This window comes from Ranitomeya imitator, chromosome 1 (assembly GCF_032444005.1).
Source record: "Ranitomeya imitator isolate aRanImi1 chromosome 1, aRanImi1.pri, whole genome shotgun sequence".
Classification (NCBI taxonomy): Eukaryota; Metazoa; Chordata; class Amphibia; order Anura; family Dendrobatidae; genus Ranitomeya; species Ranitomeya imitator.
Window position 1 is genome coordinate 1,146,793,987 of NC_091282.1, and position 19,302 is coordinate 1,146,813,288.

Below are 19,302 nucleotides of genomic sequence, written 5' to 3' on the forward strand. Positions count from 1 at the left end.
ACTTTAGGTAAGCTGATTTCAACAAATTAAGGGAAGAGTTTAATCGTGTAGACTGGGGCCATGTTATGGTAACTGGGGATACCAAACATAAACGGGGCATGTTGAAAGATATACTACTAGAATCCTGTAGAAAATGTATACACTCTGGTAATAAAATGTCCGAAAATAAAAAAAAACATTATGGATAGATAAGTCAAAGTAGTAAAACATGGCACTCATACAATGAAGGACAGGAGGTGCTCAAGTAGGGCATCCAGCCCGAGGTATCCAAAACAGAAAAGAAACTTGGCACTCCAATGAAAGTGTAGCTTGAAAAAGTATTAATTTATTGTGCATCCAACAGGCAAAAAAGTTGAACGTTTTCAGTCCACATCCGGACCTTCATCAGAACAAATTACTTGTTTTGTAGATAATGTTATTATCCTGCAGTTTGCGGATCCACAAAAGATTTCAAAATGCCTAGATGCCGCGGTGAGTACTGTGTGTGTCAGCGCATGGAGATATGTAACCGAGGTCACGGAAATCAGCGCTAAGCAAGTAATTTGTTCTGATGAAGGTCTGATGAATACTTTTTCAAGCAACACTTCCATTTGAGTGCCAAGTTTCTTTTCAATAATGGATAAATAATACAGTACACAGCTTAATAAGACAAAAACAAAGGGCATTCAAAATCTTGAAAGCCAAGAATACTGAAATAGCATCTCAGGATATACAGATCTCAGTAAGAAATGCAAAAAAAAAAATCAAGCTACTTAAATAAGTCACCAGTGACATTAAAATAAATCCCCCAGAAATGTATAAATATATGCCAAAAGGAAAAAAACAGATGGTATTGGACCCTTAAAAAATTCTAATAACAAGATAATTATAGAGGACAAAGAAAAGGCTGAGATATTAAACAGGCACTTTTAATCCGTATTTACCAATGAACTGTCTCTTCCGGGAATCATTCAGGGATCATTGAACAAGGCAAAAATCAAAGTTCACCTACTGATATAACTAGTTTAACACAAAAAGAAGTATGCATGCATCTGAGCAAAATAAACATTGACAAACCTCCTGGCCCAGATGACATTCATCCACGGATACTGAGGGAATTGAGCTCAGTAGCTGACAGACTGATGTATCTCATATTCTTAGACTCTCTTGTAACATTGATGGTGCCACAGGATTGGAGGATGGCTCACGTGGTACCGATATTTAAGAAAGGTAAGAAGGTGGATCCAGTCAACTACTGTCTGGTAAGTCTGACATCAGTAGTGTGCAAAGTATTTGAGGGCATTATAAGAGATGAGCTACAGAAATGTATTGCAGAGAATAATATAATAATAATTGACAACCAGCATGGATTCATGAAGAATAATCAACATGTTGGGTTTCTTTGAAGCGGTAAGTGAAAATCTGGATGTTTCATAATGCGGCTGATGTGATTTATCTGGACTTTGCAAAGGCATTTGACACTGTACCACCAATTCTATTTAAGCTCTTTATTAATGACCTGTGGATGGAATTGAGAGAAAAGTGTCATTTTTTGATGACGACACCAAACTAGGTAGGATATTAGAATCTGACCTTAACATTAAAATATTGCAAAACAATCTGGATAAGATGACTGAATGAACAAACACTTGGCAAAAGAGCTTTAATGTAGATAAATGTAGAGTAATGCATCTGCAACTGAGTAATCTTATTGCTGCATACACATTAAATAGGAGTATACTCAGGACTACAGAACAGGAGAAAGACTTGGGTATTCTGGTTACAAGTGAGCTGAGGAGTAGTACTCAATGTCAGGCAGTAGCTGCAAAAGCAAAGCAAGATTTTAGAGTGTATAAAAAGAGAGATAAAATCCCGCTATCCCAACTTATTGTTGTTGTTAATCACTGGTGAGGACACATCTAGAATATTGTATCCTGCTTTGGGCTCCACATTTTAAAAAGTATATGGAGAAGCTAGAGTCAGTTCAAAGGCGAGCTACTAGATTGTTAAAAGGGAAGAAGGGCCTCTCATATGAGGAGAGGTTGGAAAAGTTGGGCTTGTTTAGCTTAGAAAAAATATGTCTCAGAGGAGATCTCAATTATATTTATAAATACATGTGTGGTCAGTACAAAAGACAGGCACATGACTTATTCCTTCCAAAGACCATACTAAGGACAAGGTGGCACTCATTATGGGTGGAAGACAGGCAATTCTGGCAGCTAAATAGGAAAGGGTTCTTCATTGTTAGAGCAGTCAGAATGTGGAATGTCTTACCACAAGAGGTAGTAATGGCCGACTCTGTAACAGCTTTTAATAAGGGCTGGACGATTTCCTCAGTACACATAACATTGTGGGTTATAGTTAATTTAATGACAAAATGTATAATAGGTTGAGGAAGGTTGAACTTGATGGACCTTGGTCCTGTTTCAACCTATATAACTATGTATAAAAAATATGAAAGGAGTAGTCACATTTAAAGGGATAGTCTCAAATAAAGGGGAAGTGACAATGTCCTCGGAAGCATGATAAATTGTGCAATGGGCATTTACTAATTTTTATATAAATGAAAAAATATATGTATAAAAAATAAAACAAATAGCATGTACCAGATGAGAAAGTAACTGTGGAGCTTGCACTGGTAAAAAAATAAAACCTACAGTATATGAAAACACAAAGGTGCAGATCCACCATGTAAACAAGATACATAAGGAACCACCTTATAACCACCATAACAGTAACACATCTACAAACGTGCACATACTTACAGTTAGGTCCATATATATTTGGACAGAGACAACATTTTTCTAATTTTGGTTATAGACATTACCACAATGAATTTTAAACAAAACAATTCAGATGCAGTTGAAGTTCAGACTTTCAGCTTTCATTTGAGGGTATCCACATTAAAATTGGATGAAGGGTTTAGGAGTTTCAGCTCCTTAACATGTGCCACCCTGTTTTTAAAGGGACCAAAAGTAATTGGACAGATTCAATAATTTTAAATAAAATGTTCATTTTTAGTACTTAGGTTGAAAACCCTTTGTTGGCAATGACTGCCTAAAGTGTTGAACTCATGGACATCACCAGACGCTGTGTTTCCTCCTTTTTGATGCTCTGCCAGGTCTTCACTGCGGTGGTTTTTTAGTTGCTGTTTGTTTGTGGCCTTTCTGTCTGAAGTTTAGTCTTTAACAAGTGAAATGCTGCTCAATTGGGTTTAGATCAGGTGACTGACTTGGCCATTCAAGAATATTTCACTTCTTTGCTTTAATAAACTCCTGGGTTGCTTTGGCTTTATGTTTTGGGTCATTGTCCATCTGTAGTATGAAACGACGACCAATCAGTTTGGCTGCATTTGGCTGGATCTGAGCACACAATATGTCTCTGAATACCTCAGAATTCATTCGGCTGCTCCTGTCCTGTGTCACATCATCAATAAACACTAGTGACCCAGTGCCACTGGCAGCCATGCATGCCCAAGCCATCACACTGCCTCCGCCGTGTTTTACAGATGATGTGGTATGCTTTGGATCATGAGCTGTACCACGCCTTCGCCATACTTTTCTCTTTCCATCATTCTGGGAGAGGTTGATCTTGGTTTCATCTGTCCAAAGAATGTTCTTCCAGAACTGTGCTGGCTTTTTAAGATGTTTTTTAGCAAAGTCCAGTCCAGCCTTTTTATTCTTGATGCTTATGGGTGGCTTGCACCGTGCAGTGAACCCTCTGTATTTACTTTCATGCAGTCTTCTCCTTATGGTAGATTTGGATATTGATACGCCGACCTCCTGGAGAGTGTTCTTCACGTGGTTGGCTGTTGTGAAGGGGTTTCTCTTCATCATGGAGATTATTCTGCGATCATCCACCACTGTTGTCTTCCGTGGGCGCCCAGGTCTTTCTGCATTGATGAGTTCACCAGTGCTTTCTTTCTTTCTCAGGATGTACCAAACTGTAGATTTTGCCACTCCTAATATTGCAGCAATTTCTCGGATGGGTTTTTTCTGTTTTCGCAGCTTAAGGATGGCTAGTTTCACCTGCATGGAGAGCTCCTTTGACCGCATGTTTACTTCACAGCAAAACCTTCCAAATGCAAGCACCACACCTCAAATCAACTCCAGGCCTTTTATCTGCTTAATTGAGAATGACATAACGAAGGGATTGCCCACACCTGTCCATGAAATAGCCTTGGAGTCAATTGTCCAATTACTTTTGGTCCCTTTAAAAACAGGGTGGCACATGTTAAGGAGCTGAAACTCCTAAACCCTTCATCCAATTTTAATGTGGATACCCTCAAATGAAAGCTGAAAGTCTGAACTTCAACTGCATCTGAATTGTTCTGTTTAAAATTCATTGTGGTAATGTCTATAACCAAAATTAGAAAAATGTTGTCTCTGTCCAAATAAATATGGACCTAACTGTATATGAGTTAAATGATACCAAATTACAATAGATTTCTAAACCGGAACAAACAATTAGGAAAATCAACAAGGGTAAGGGGCCAATAACGGTCAAATGGTGGTGCTTTCACCATGCATAGTTGGGTGGCAGAATGCAAGGCGGTTAGAAAGAGTCCAGCCATAGTGCTGGATCAATGCACCCTAGTGGGTCAGCTGGGTTCCTGACGATCAATATATTATGCACTAGTGGAGAGAACCTAGGTCTCAGCCTCTAGCAGACAAATTATTATCCAACAAGATACAAAAATATAACCCATCTATTGGGAAACCATATAGAAATTTAAATGACGTCACTGTTATGGGATTTGACAAAAGTGGGGTATTATATTAACCCCTTTCCAACATATGACATGTTGGTGCATCATATACTGGCTCCCTAACTTTGTGAGCCAGCATCATTCCAGGCTGATGATGGCTGTGTTATTCAGCCATCATCTGCCTCTTAAAGCCACCGCTACTGTTAACATGTAGCAAAATTGCAATACAATGCAATAAGAGGCAATCAAAACATTGTATCTCCCTCAAAATGGTATCAGTAAAAACATCTGCTCTGAGTGCAAAAAATAAGTTTGGAAAAAGCAAAAGCAACATTTTTTTTTCTAACAAATTTCCACATTCTTTTCACCACTTGATATCTGCATAATCGTAGTGACGTGGAGAATTATATTGCCAGGTCAGTTTTACCATATAGTTAACATTGCAAATAAAAATAAAAAAAATAATATAAAAAACTTTTCCTGTTAATTTAACTCATTTGCAATTTTTCGCCCACTTTCCAGTGTGTCACATGACAAAATAAATAGTATAATTCAGAAGCACAACTTGTCATGCAAAAAAAGCCCTTATATGGTTATTATGGCTTTTGGAAGAAGGGGAGGAGAAAGATGAATCAAAACAGAAAATCACCCAGTCATGAAGGGGTTAAAGTGAACCTGTCAGCAGTTTTGACTGATAAGAGTTATGGTCATCACCTTTTAGGGCTTATATACAGCATTCTATAATACTGTATATATTCCCCCAACCCGACCTGTAAAAGAAGAAAAATAATTTTTATTTTACTCAGAGCAAAGTACTGCAGTGTGCAGGCACCGGAAAAGGTCAAAGAGCCCCAGCACCAGCAACAGGGCAGAGAAGTACGCCTGCACAGGAGGGCAGTGCCGAGGAGACTGTGTGGATGATGCAGGGACGCGTCATGCACAAGAAGCAAGCAGGAGGGCGGCATCACAAGCAGATGAGAGGTGCCGGACCAAGAAGAGCGATACCCCTCAGACCGGGCCGCCCCGCAGGTGAGTTCAATGTACCCCTTTCGATATTAGATCTTCCTCAGAAGGGGTGCATAAAGATCTGCACTATGCACTTTTACCTTAATGAGCTGTTTATTTCACAATATTGGTTGTAAAAAAGCTTTTTTAGGATGTGGTATACTCAGTGTTGTCTTTTAGGGCACAGATTCAGTACACTTTTTGTCCAGTGTTTGCTTTATTCCATCCTCTGTATTTTCCGCTTTTATCTCCAATTACTTTATATTTATTTTTGAGAATTTTATGTAAATTAATAAAATTATGTACTTGGTTTGCAACCTTGTGTCGGAGAACTTTGTTTTTTCTACAATATTTTTTACAAGCTCTATCAACCAGGGAGAAGAAAACCGTACCAGGTATACCACATTAACCTGCTGAAACCGTAGCAAGACAGGGATCCGGTGGAAGCAACATGCCTAGGGGCCAATCTTGATGCCGGGGTTGAGGATGTCACAGTGGCAGAGACACTATCGCCAGTCCAGAAGCAACAATGCTGTGAGTTGCTTCAGAGGACCTGGGACCTGTTTACAGAGTTACGAGGATGTACGCAGGTTGTGGAGCATAAAATGTGAGAGTGAATCGAAAGCCGTATTGGATTCCTGAAGCCTTCTACGAGGTGATCTCTGAGGAGATGAGGAGAATGATGAGCCTGGGCATCATCAAGGAGTCAAAGAGTGGTTGGTCCAGCCCTATTGTCCTTGTGCCAAAGCCTGATGGACAGTGGCACTTCTGTTATGACTACAGGAAGCTGAGATGTCCTATTTCGACACCTATCCGATGCCCGGGGTTGATGAGGAGCTACAGCTACGTTACAGAGAGCCATGGACCGGATCCTAGCCTCTCACAAGATGTACGCTGCCGCTTATCTGAATGACATTGTGATCTTCCGCCTGGATTGGGGAAGTCACCTGCAGAACATCCAGGTGGTACATGATGCACCGAGGAAGGCAGGGTTTACCACAAACTCAAAGAAGTGCACCCTGGGGAAAGACGAGGCAAAATACTTGGGTTACATTATCAAGAGGGACGAAATAAATAGTAAATAGACAAGGTGGAGGCAATCCAAAAGTGGCCACAACCGGTCTCCAAAAAGCAAGTCAGGGCATTTCTTGGAAATGTGGGATACTACTGGCGATTTACTCCAAATTTCACCATGATGGCCACCCCCCTGATGGAACTTCTTAAGGACACAAAGACCTCGATGGATAAATGGTCATCTGTAGCAGAAATGGCTTTCCAAGAGTTGAAGCTCGCCCTGTGCATACAGCTGGTTTTGGTCACACCAGATTTTACTAAGGAGTTTGTGCTCCAGACAGACGCCTCCAACATTGGGGTGGAGCTGTGTTGTCCCAGGAGATAGAAGGGTATGAACATCCAGTCCTATACCTGAGTAGGAAACTCTCCTCCTGTGACAAGAACTATTCCATAGTAGAAAAGAAATGCTTGGCCATTATGTGGGCAATTGACACCCTGAGATACTACCTGTTAGGCAGGAAGTTCAGGCTAGTGTCAGATTATGCACCTCGGAGATTGATTAAGGAAAGGAAGGAGGAGAATGCCTGGGTGACTAGATGGTTTTTAGTGCTCCAGGCCTTTAATTTTCACATCGAGCACAGGCCAGGGAAGCTGCATGGGAATGCAGGTACCCTGCCCAGACTCCCTTGTTTAATTAGTGAAGGTGCCAAAACCCCTGGCTTTGGGCAGGGGTGTGTGTGTGTGTGTGACAAAATCACTGATAAAGTTCTGGAGTGGAGATATGTTTCACTGCTCTTAATGGCGTCAGTGATATTAAAATCAGAGATTTTCCTCCAGTACGCTAAGGCCATGTGCACACGTTCAGTATTTTTCACGTTTTTTTCGCTATAAAAAATTGATAAAATCGCGAAAAAAACGCTTACATATGCCTCCTATTATTTACAGTGTATTCCGCATTTCTAGTGCAAATGTTGCTTTTTTTTCCGCAAAAAAATCGCATTGCGGAAAAAAGCAACATGTTCATTAAATTTGCGGAATTGCAAGGATTCTGCACACCTAGGAATGCATTGATCTGCTTACTTTCCGCATGGGGCTGTGCACACCATGCGGGAAGTAAGCAGATTATGTGCGGTTGGTACCCAGGGTGGAGGAGAGGAGACTCTCCTCCATGGACTGGGCACCATATAATTGGTAAAAAAAAAGAATTAAAATAAAAAATAGTCATATCCCTCTGATGGCCCCGGTGTCTTCCCGCCTCTCAGCGCTGCATGCTCCACTTCCATTCCTATAGATGCTCTGTGTGAAGGACCTGCGATGACATCGCCGTCTTGTGATTGGTCGCGTGACCACTCATGTGACCGCTCACGTGACCGCTCACGTGACCGCGACGTCATCGGAGGTCCTGCACACACACACCATCTATAGGAACGGACGCCGCTGAGGAGATCGGCTGTTTGCAGGTAAGTATAACCCTTTTTTTTATTTTTTTTATTTTTTTTAAACATTCTATCTTTTACTATAGATGCTGCTTAGGCAGCATCTATAGTAAAAAGTTGGTCACACTTGTCAAACACTATGTTTGACAAGTGTCACCAACCTGTCAGACAGTTTTCCAAGCGATGCTACAGATCGCTTGGAAAACTTTAGCATTCTTCAAGCTAATTTCGCTTGCAAAATGCTAAAAAAAGCGAAAAACTGGGAAAAAAACGCAAAAAAAAATGCAGATTTCTTGCAGAAAACTTCCGGTTTTCTTAAGGAAATTTCTGCAAGAAATCCTGACGTGTGCACATACCCTATGTTAAGGACTGGCGGAACGCACCAAGTACAAGATGAAGTGGAGCTAGGTGCGTTCGCAGTCCGAGGTCCACCGTGCAGATAAAAACCCCGCTGCTAGTAAAGACGGACTATATGGCGGTACTATAAGAATACACACATGGGTTAACTTCACCCTGTGTGAAGGAAGCGACCCTGTTGCGTCACAGGACCGCGGTACCGCACATAGAGCGCAAGCAAGGAGTCACTAATCTCAAACCCGAGACTGAGGATTTGAGTTCAGAAGACCCCATGCGCTCGACACCGCAACTGAGGTGTCAGAGGAACATAAATAATAATATAAAGGCACAAGAGTGCGTGCGGTGCCGCCCTGACGGACGCCACTAACCACCCAGGCTTGGGTCAGGAAAGCGCAGAGCAAGCGCACGGCGCCGTACTGGCGGACACAGCAACTGGTAGCTGTAATGTGTGTTACGTGCTGTTGGATAAGTCGGGCGCTAGATAGCAAACATACACCTTCCGCGAACAGTCATTCAATAGGGAGGGTTATTTAAAGAGCGACTTTCACTCACAACACACACACATAATTACAAGACAATACTAGCGCATGGCCGTGCGGTCATGCGCAGCTTATATAGTTGCAGCACAGGAAGCTGCTACCGAAGTTTTGCCCTTTCAGGACCTTCCAGGAGGACCAATGGGATGTGCTGCAATACCTGAGCATGTGACCCTCGATCTCCAACGAGAGATCCTGCCCTGGGCATGCTCAGACAGAGAAAAGCAGGACTTAGATCCAGAAACGTCCACTCGCCGCTGCCTAGCACTGGCTTCAATGGCAGAAGCAGGAAAAGCAGCAGTAACTCTTCGCACAGAGTCAGACTGAGCGAGACGCTGGGATCGACGTCCCTGCTGAACAGACTCCACTGCGGCTGGAGAAGAATGGGAGACCGCAGCGGAGATGGATCAAGATTCCCCCTGTGCAGCAGAGGAAACTCGACTCCTAACATTACCCCCCCTCCTAGGCCCCCCCCCTCCTTGGGCCTCGCTACATTCGAAGGCAGCAATGAGCTGCGGGGCCCGAATGTGCTCAACAGGCTCCCAGGACCTGTCCTCGGGGCCATAACCCTTCCAGTCCACCAAATAAAATTTTTTGCCACATACCACCTTGCACCCCAAAATAGCGTTCACCTCATAATCGTCCGTAGACGAACCCGATGTCCCAGCAGATGACTCGGAAAACCGGGACATATACACGGGTTTCAAGAGGGACACATGAAAGGTGTCAGTGATACCCAGGCGTGGCGGAAGGGCCAAACGATAGACCACAGGATTAACCTGCTCGAGGACCTTGAACGGACCCAAGTAGCGAGGAGCAAATTTAGTGGACTCAACTCGCAGCTTGATGTTACGGGCGGAGAGCCACACCAAGTCGCCAGAAACAAAGGTCGGAGCGGGGCGCCGATGAGCATCGGCGGAGGACCTCATTCTCTCCTTAGAGGCCCGAATGGCATCCTGAGTGCGGTCCCAAATATCCCGTGCCTCCACAGCCCAGTCTGCCACCCTGGAGTCGGCGGAAGACACGGGCATAGGCACAGGTACCCGTGGATGCTGACCATAGTTGAGGAGGAATGGGGTTTGTCCAGTGGAGTCGGCTACGGCGTTGTTCAGTGCAAACTCTGCCCATGATAGCAAGGATGCCCAGTCATCCTGCCTGGCTGAAACAAAATGTCGCAGGTATGTGACCAAGGTCTGGTTGGCCCTCTCTACCAACCCATTCATCTCGGGATGGTAAGCGGAAGAGAGATTCAACTCTATACTGAGAAGACGACAAAGCTCTCTCCAAAACTGAGACGCAAACTGGGGACCCCGGTCACTGACAATTTTGTCAGGCATACCATGTAGGCGGAAGATGTGTTTAATGAACAACGCTGCCAAGGCCCGTGCAGAAGGTAACCATGGTAGCGGCACCAAATGCACCATTTTTAAGAAATGATCGGTGATGACCCAAATGATGGTACAGCCGCGAGACTTGGGTAAACCCACGACAAAGTCCATCCCGACCATCTCCCAGGGCCTATCTGCCACCGGCAAGGGATAGAGCAACCCAGCTGGCCTTTGACGCGGAGATTTATTTTTGGCGCAGGAGACACACGCCAGAATATAATCCCTGACATCCCCGACCATATGCGGCCACCAGTACGTCCTCACCAGTAGCTCAGATGTCCTCTTTGTCTCAAAGTGTCCACCCACCCTGGACGAATGAGCCCAAGAGAGAACCTCCGGTCGCAAATTAATGGGCACAAAAGTCTTGCCCGGAGGCACAGACTCTAGCGAAACTGGCGCTACGGTTCTCAGGCTCTCGGAAGGGACAATAAGCCGAGGCTCCTCTTCCTCCTCCTCAGTTGACATAAGGGAGCGAGAGAGAGCGTCAGCACGGATATTCTTCTCCCCGGCGAGATAATGAAGGGAAAAGTGGAACCGGGAGAAGAACAGGGACCATCTGGCCTGGCGAGAATTTAGCCGCTGGGCTGTTTGCAAATAGACCAAATTTTTGTGGTCCGTGTAAATTTGTAAGGGAAACCGCGCACCTTCCAGAAGGTGTCTCCACTCCGAAAAGGCCAACTTCATTGCTAGCAACTCCCTGTCCCCGATGGAGTAGTTTCTCTCCGCTGGTGTGAAGGTCTTAGAGAAGAAGAAGCATGGATGCTTCCGACCTTGAGCATCTTTTTGATAGAGGACTGCTCCAGCACCAACGGACGAGGCATCCACCTCCATTAGGAATGGCTTATCCACATCGGGACGATGTAAGATGGGAGCGCTAGCAAAGTGGGACTTAATAGAAGTGAAGGCCTTGGAGACCTCTTCCGACCACAATTTGGGGTTCACTCCCTTCTTGGTGAGGGCCACCAAGGGAGCTACCAGAGTTGAGAAGTGGGGAATGAACTGGCGGTAATAGTTTATGAACCCCATAAAGCGCTGCACCGCTTTAAGAGAATGGGGCTCTTGCCAGTCCATCACAGCCTGTAGTTTGGCAGGATCCATAGCCAATCCCCGGGCGGAGATGATATAGCCCAGGAAAGGTAAGGACTCCTGCTCAAACACACACTTCTCCAACTTCGCATAAAGAGAATTTGCCCGTAGGAGGTTGAAGACTCTGCCAACATCTCTCCGGTGGGAGTCAATATCTGGAGAAAAGATGAGGATATCATCCAGATAGACTACAACCGAGGTGGAAAACATATGCCGGAAGATGTCGTTGACAAAGTCTTGGAAAACGGCAGGTGCATTACAGAGCCCGAAGGGCATCACCAGATACTCATAGTGCCCATCTCTGGTGTTAAATGCCGTTTTCCATTCGTCCCCCTCACGGATGCGAATCAGGTTATAAGCACCCCGCAGATCTAGTTTAGTAAACACTCTAGCTCCCCGAAGCCTATCGAAAAGCTCAGATATCAAAGGCAAAGGGTACTTGTTCTTAACTGTGATAGCATTAAGACCCCTGTAGTCTATGCATGGACGTAGTTCTCCATTCTTCTTCTGCACGAAAATGAACCCTGCCCCAGCAGGTGACACTGACTTCCTGATGAACCCTCTTGCCAGATTCTCTTGAATGTACTGAGACATTGCCTCCATTTCCGGGAGAGATAATGGATAGACTCGACCCCGGGGAGGCTCAGCACCAGGCAAGAGATCAATAGGACAGTCATAGGGGCGATGGGGCGGAAGAGTCTCCGCTGCCTTTTTGGAGAACACGTCTGCATAAGACCAATATTGCTTGGGGAGAGAGGAAAGATCTGCGGGTACCTCTGTAGTAGCAACCTGAACGCACTCTCGATGACACCTGTTCCCACAAGATTCACCCCATCCCAGAATTCTGCCTGAGGACCACTCGATGTGAGGAGAGTGGTACCGTAACCAAGGTATCCCCAAGAGAACCTCATCAATTCCCTCAGGAATGACGAGTAGAGATATAATCTCCTGATGAGATGGTGACATGGACAGAGTAAAAGGGATAGTTTGATGTGTAATCTGTGCGGGCAGTGTCAACCCATTCACCACTCGTACTGGTACTGGTTGAGATAGCATGACCAGAGGAATTGCGTGACGTTGGGCGAAGGCAGAAGACATAAAATTGCCCTCCGCCCCAGAATCCACGCAGAGTTCTACCGAGTGAGAGGATGAGCCCAATGTTATTGTCCCCTTAAAGGACAATTTGGAGGCAAACGTCGCCGTGTCTAGTGCACCTCCACCAACTACCACTAGACGCTGACGTTTCCTTGACCGATGGAGACATCTGGAGGCAAGATGTCCTGACTGTTGGCAAAGATGACAAATCTGGAGTGCACGAGCGGTCCGGGACTTAGATCCCACTGGTGACACTACCACAGGCTCATGGGGCTCAGGAGCCTGGTCTGGAGATTCCAAAGGTTTGGCGAAGGTGGGAGCCAGCCGAAACCTCTGCCTACACTGGGCTCGCTCTAACCTCCGCTCGTGAAAACGGAGATCAATACGAGAGGATAGAGTTATTAATTCCTCCAGTGTGGCGGGGATCTCCCTAGTGGCCAGGGCGTCCTTAACGTGGTCAGCCAGCCCCCTCCAAAATATTGGAATGAGGGCTTTATCTGACCACTCCAGCTCAGATGCTAAGGTGTGGAAGTGGACGGCAAAATGACTGACCAAGGACGAGCCCTGAGTCAATGCCAACAATTGGAGCGCCGTATCATGGGTGACACGAGGTCCTAAAAAGACCTGTTTCAGAGTGCTCAGAAACAACGGAGCACTCTGCACCACATGATCGCTACGCTCCCATAGCGGCGTAGCCAACTGCAACGCCCTGTCCGATAGAAGAGACACTATAAATCCCACCTTAGCCCGCTCTGTAGGGAAAAGAGAGGCCAGAAGCTCGAGATGGATAGAGCACTGACTCACGAAACCCCTACAAGACTTACTGTCACCAGAGAACTTCTCTGGAAGCGGGAGGCGAGTTAGAGTTGGAACAGGAGCGGCAGTGGACAAGGTGGCTGCAGCAACACTAGCAGCCTGAACAGCGACAGCAGTGACATCCACAGCTGAGGTTGAACGCTCAAGAGCCGCCAACCTTCCCTCCAGCTGCTGGATGTACCGCTGTGAACGCTGATCGTCCATCATTTACTAGCCAGACCTTGGCGCTAGTATTATGTTAAGGACTGGCGGAACGCACCAAGTACAAGATGAAGTGGAGCTAGGTGCGTTCGCATTCCGAGGTCCACCGTGCAGGTAAAAACCCCGCTGCTAGTAAAGATGGACTACATGGCGGTACTATAAGAATACACACATGGGTTAACTTCACCCTGTGTGAAGGAAGCGACCCTGTTGCGTCACAGGACCGCGGTACCGCACATAGAGCGCAAGCAAGGAGTCACTAATCTCAAACCCGAGACTGAGGATTTGAGTTCAGAAGACCCCATGCGCTCGACACCGCAACTGAGGTGTCACAGGAACATAAATAATAATATAAAGGCACAAAAGTGCGTGCGGTGCCGCCCTGACGGACGCCACTAACCACCCAGGCTTGGGTCAGGAAAGCGCAGAGCAAGCGCACGGCGCCGTACTGGCGGACACAGCAACTGGTAGCTGTAATGTGTGTTACGTGCTGTTGGATAAGTCGGGCGCTAGATAGCAAACATACACCTTCCGCGAACAGTCATTCAATAGGGAGGGTTATTTAAAGAGCGACTTTCACTCACAACACACACACAATTACAAGACAATACTAGCGCATGGCCGTGCGGTCATGCGCAGCTTATATAGTTGCAGCACAGGAAGCTGCTACCGAAGTTTTGCCCTTTCAGGACCTTCCAGGAGGACCAATGGGATGTGCTGCAATACCTGAGCATGTGACCTGTTGTGAATTCTGTGGCTGAATTCACTCCTGTGGTCACAAGTGGTACTGCAGCTTCTGTGCTTCCTCCCTCAGGTGTTCTGGTGAGCTCGTTAACTGCTTCATTACTTAACTCCGCCTGATGCTGCTATCCTTGCTCCTTGTCAATGTTTCAGTGTTGGATCTGAGCTTCTCCTGATTGTTCCTGTGACCTGCTGCTCTGTATGGCTAAGTGCTTTTTGCTTTTTTGTTGCTTTTTTTCTGTTCAGCTTGTCTTTTGTTTTGCTGGAAGCTCTGAGACGCAAAGGGTGTACCGCCGTGCCGTTAGTTCGGCACGGTGGGTTTTTTTTGCCCCCTTTGCGTGGTTTTGCTTTAGGGTTTTTTGTAGACTGCAAAGTTCGCTTTACTGTCCTCGCTCTGTCCTAGAATATCGGGCCCCACTTTGCTGAATCTATTTCATCCCTACGTTTTGTCTTTTCATCTTACTCACAGTCATTATTTGTGGGGGGCTGCCTTTTCCTTTGGGGAATTTCTCTGGGGCAAGTCAGGCCTATTTTTCTATCTTCAGGCTAGCTAGTTTCTTAGGCTGTGCCGAGTTGCCTAGGTAGTTGTTAGGCGCAATCCACAGCCGCTTTTAGTTGTGTTTAGGATAGGATCAGGTGTGCAGTCTACAGAGTTTCCACGTCTCAGAGCTCGTTCTTGTATTTTTGGGTATTTGTCAGATCACTGTGTGCGCTCTGATCGCTAAGCACACTGTGTTTCTGGATTGCCTTCATAACACCTGTCATTAGCAAACATAACAGTACAAGGAGCCCAACTAATGATTCTCAATAGAGGGAAAGAAAAAGTTCTGACATCATTTTTTTTTTTTCTCAGCTCTGTGTTCACTTTTTTTTTTTCCCCCTAGACATTTGGGTGATTCTGGACACAGGTGTGGACATGGATATTCAGGGTCTGTGCTCTTCAATGGATAATCTCGTTATAAATGTACAAAAAATTCAAGATACTATTGATCAGAAATCTATGTTAGAACCAAGAATTCCTATTCCTGATTTGTTTTTTGGAGATAGAACTAAGTTTCTAAGTTTCAAAAATAATTGTAAGCTATTTCTGGCCTTGAAACCTCATTCTTCTGGTAATCCTATTCAACAGGTTTTGATTATTATTTATTTTTTGCGCGGCGACCCTCAAGACTGGGCATTTTCTCTTGCGCCAGGAGACCCTGCATTGAGTAGTGTCGATGCGTTTTTCCTGGCGCTCGGATTGCTGTACGATGAGCCTAATTCAGTGGATCAGGCTGAGAAAAATTTGCTGGCTTTGTGCCAGGGTCAGGATGATATAGAAGTATATTGTCAGAAATTTAGGAAATGGTCAGTACTCACTCAGTGGAATGAATCTGCGCTGGCAGCTTTGTTCAGAAAGGGTCTCTCTGAGGCTCTTAAGGATGTCATGGTGGGATTTCCTATGCCTGCTGGTTTGAATGAGTCTTTGTCTTTGGCCATTCAGATCGGTCGACGCTTGCGCGAGCGTAAATCTGTGCACCATTTGGCGGTACTGCCTGAGGTTAAACCTGAGCCTATGCAGTGCGATAGGACTATGACTAGAGTTGAACGGCAGGAATACAGACGTCTGAATGGTCTGTGTTTCTACTGTGGTGATTCCACTCATGCTATTTCTGATTGTCCTAAGCGCACTAAGCGGTCCGCTAGGTCTGCCGTCATTGGTACTGTACAGTCCAAATTCCTTCTGTCCATTACCTTGATATGCTCTTTGTCGTCGTTTTCTGTCATGGCGTTTGTGGATTCGGGCGCTGCCCTGAATCTGATGGATTTGGATTATGCTAAACGTTGTGGGTTTTTCTTGGAGCCTTTGCGGTGTCCTATTCCATTGAGAGGAATTGATGCTACACCTTTGGCCAAGAATAAACCTCAATACTGGGCCCAGCTGACCATGTGCATGGCTCCTACACATCAGGAAGTTATTCGCTTTCTGGTGTTGCATAATCTGCATGATGTGGTCGTGTTGGGGTTGCCATGGCTACAAACCCATAATCCAGTATTGGATTGGAATTCCATGTCAGTATCCAGCTGGGGTTGTCAGGGGGTACATGGTGATGTTCCATTTTTGTCGATTTCGTCATCCACCCCTTCTGAGGTCCCAGAGTTCTTGTCTGATTATCAGGATGTATTTGAAGAGCCCAAGTCCGATGCTCTACCTCCGCATAGGGATTGTGATTGTGCTATCAATTTGATTCCTGGTAGTAAATTCCCTAAAGGTCGATTATTTAATTTATCCGTGCCCGAACACGCCGCTATGCGTAGTTATGTGAAGGAATCCCTGGAGAAGGGACATATTCGCCCATCGTCATCACCACTGGGAGCAGGGTTCTTCTTTGTAGCCAAGAAGGATGGTTCGCTGAGACCGTGTATTGATTACCGCCTTCTTAATAAGATCACTGTTAAATTTCAGTATCCCTTGCCATTGTTATCTGACTTGTTTGCTCGGATTAAGGGGGCTAGTTGGTTCACTAAGATACATCTTCGTGGTGCGTATAATCTGGTGAGAATCAGGCAAGGAGATGAATGGAAAACTGCATTCAATACGCCCGAGGGTCATTTTGAGTATCTAGTGATGCCGTTCGGACTTGCCAATGCTCCATCTGTGTTTCAGTCTTTTATGCATGACATCTTCCGTGAGTATCTGGATAAATTCCTGATTGTTTACTTGGATGACATTTTGATCTTCTCAGATGATTGGGAGTCTCATGTGAAGCAGGTCAGAATGGTTTTTCAGGTCCTGCGTGCTAACTCTTTGTTTGTGAAGGGATCAAAGTGTCTCTTCGGTGTGCAGAAAGTTTCATTTTTGGGGTTCATCTTTACCCCTTCTACTATCGAGATGGATCCAGTTAAGGTCCAAGCCATCCAGGATTGGATTCAGCCGACATCTCTGAAAAGTCTGCAAAAGTTCCTGGGCTTTGCTAATTTTTATCGTCGCTTCATCTGTAATTTTTCTAGCATTGCCAAACCATTGACCGATTTGACCCAGAAGGGTGCTGATTTGGTTAATTGGTCTTCTGCTGCTGTGGAAGCTTTTCAGGAGTTGAAGCGTCGTTTTTGTTCTGCCCCTGTGTTGTGTCAGCCAGATGTTTCTCTTCCGTTCCAGGTCGAGGTTGATGCTTCTGAGATTGGAGCAGGGGCGGTTTTGTCACAGAGAGGTTCTGATTGCTCAGTGATGAAACCATGTGCTTTCTTTTCCAGGAAGTTTTCGCCCGCTGAGCGTAATTATGATGTGGGCAATCGAGAGTTGCTGGCCATGAAGTGGGCATTCGAGGAGTGGCGTCATTGGCTTGAGGGAGCTAGGCATCGCGTGGTGGTATTGACTGAGCATAAGAACTTGACTTATCTCGAGTCTGCCAGGCGCTTGAATCCTAGACAGGCCCGTTGGTCGTTATTTTTTGCCCGCTTCGACTTTGTGATTTCGTACCTTCCGGGCTCTAAAAATGTGAAGGCGGATGCTCTGTCTAGGAGTTTTGTGCCCGACTCTCCGGGTTTATCTGAGCCAGCGGGTATCCTCAAGGAAGGAGTCATTGTGTCTGCCATCTCCCCTGATTTGCGGCGGGTGCTGCAAAAATTTCAGGCGAATAAACCTGATCGTTGTCCAGCAGAGAAACTGTTCATCCCTGATAGGTGGACTAATAAATTTATCTCTGAACTTCATTGTTCGGTGTTGGCTGGTCATCCTGGAATCTTTGGTACCAGAGAGTTAGTGGCTAGATCCTTCTGGTGGCCATCTCTGTCACGGGATGTACGTACTTTTGTGCAGTCCTGTGGGATTTGTGCTAGGGCTAAGCCCTGCTGTTCTCGTGCCAGTGGGTTGCTTTTGCCCTTGCCGGTCCCAAAGAGGCCTTGGACACATATTTCGATGGATTTCATTTCTGACCTTCCCGTTTCTCAAAAGATGTCAGTCATTTGGGTGGTCTGTGATCGCTTTTCTAAAATGGTCCATCTGGTGCCCTTGGCTAAATTGCCTTCCTCCTCTGATTTGGTACCTTTGTTCTTTCAGCATGTGGTTCGGTTGCATGGCATTCCTGAGAATATTGTTTCTGACAGAGGTTCCCAGTTTGTTTCAAGGTTTTGGCGAGCCTTTTGTGGTAGGATGGGCATTGACCTATCCTTTTCCTCGGCTTTCCATCCTCAGACTAATGGCCAGACCGAACGAACCAATCAGACCTTGGAAACATATCTGAGATGTTTTGTTTCTGCAGACCAGGATGATTGGGTGTCCTTTTTGCCGTTGGCTGAGTTCGCCCTTAATAATCGGGCCAGCTCGGCTACCTTGGTTTCTCCATTTTTTTGCAATTCTGGGTTCCATCCTCGTTTCTCTTCAGGAGACAGGTTGAGTCTTCGGACTGTCCTGGTGTGGATTCTGTGGTGGATAGGTTGCAGCAGATCTGGACTCAGGTAGTGGACAATTTGATCTTGTCCCAGGAGAAAGCTCAACTTTTCGCTAATCGCAGACGCCGTGTGGGTCCCCGACTTCGTGTTGGGGATCTGGTTTGGTTATCTTCTCGTCATATTCCTATGAAGGTTTCCTCTCCTAAATTTAAACCTCGTTTTATTGGTCCGTATAGGATTTCTGAGGTTCTCAATCCTGTGTCTTTTCGTTTGACCCTCCCAGACTCCTTTTCCATACATAATGTATTCCATAGGTCGTTGTTGCGGAGATACGTGGCACCTATGGTTCCATCTGTTGAGCCTCCTGCCCCGGTTTTGGTGGAGGGGGAATTGGAGTATATTGTGGAGAAGATTTTGGATTCTCGTGTTTCTAGACGGAAACTCCAGTATCTGGTTAAATGGAAGGGTTATGCTCAGGAAGATAATTCCTGGGTTTTTGCCTCTGATGTTCATGCTTCCGATCTTGTTCGATGCGGCTCATCCTGGTCGGCCTGGGGGCTCTGGTGAGG